Genomic DNA, 1,024 nt, shown 5'->3' with positions numbered 1-1,024 from the left:
AAATATTATCTGGTTTCTAGTTTTATTCTAAATTTGATTTTTATTAGAGTAACCTCCATAGATATATATATATATATATATATATGGAGAGAGAGATAGGATCCTTTAAAGAGACCCTTCTTATAGTTATAACTTAATTTGTGTATAAAAATAGGCTCAGTAGACCAAAAGCATGGCGATCAAATACACACAAAATATCTCTTTTTCCATTACTGCATTCTCTACTACACGTAACTTTTCAGAGTTACCAAAAACCTACAACCAATAATTACCATCATCACTGTTGCCTAATCCGCTGTTGCACAATCTGATCCTTAATGATACAAACACAATCACATTTGCTCCATCAAAGCCAATATTATTTAAAATAATTGTCATCGCATATAACAGTTAAAGATTCACTAGTTGATTTCCACTATCCTAAAACCATCAAATTTACGTCTTAATCACAAAATTATTCAATACAAATCACCTAAACTTTAAGAGCAAATCACTAAATTTCAAGACAAAACACTAAAAATTTAACACAGATCACCTTAAAAAACCACTGAATTTTACGACAAAGCATCTCTCCCTACCTCTCTTCCCCTCTCCCTCTGTCCCCCTCTAAATATAATCTTGCTAGCGGCTTATTATTAATCTCTTAAATTCTATTTAAACGTCTCTAAGAAATTTTTATTTTCCTATATATTTGTATGTATGTGGTGTATGTGAGAGTACGAGAATTAGAAATAATCTTGATAAGCTTGTTATAATTTAGAGCTACCCAAATGATCAATACTTTGATCTTTCAATATTGTATTCAAAATATTAGGTTGTGGTGGGAAAGGAATCGGGAATTAAAGGAATGAATAGTTGGATGAACTTGGCCATGAATAGATTAGTTAGGGAATCAATTTTGTATTTCATTCATCTATTTTCTAAAGTTTAATTTATTTGGCATGGAATAATAATAAAATTTATTTTTTATGAAATTAATGTTTGAATATACATGATCAATCTGTAACAAAATTTCTAGATATTT

The sequence above is a fragment of the Apium graveolens genome, chromosome 1 (assembly GCF_009905375.1).
Source record: "Apium graveolens cultivar Ventura chromosome 1, ASM990537v1, whole genome shotgun sequence".
In the NCBI taxonomy this organism is placed as follows: domain Eukaryota; kingdom Viridiplantae; phylum Streptophyta; class Magnoliopsida; order Apiales; family Apiaceae; genus Apium; species Apium graveolens.
The sequence above is the reverse complement of the archived record's forward strand: the minus strand, read 5'-3'. Positions refer to the sequence as shown.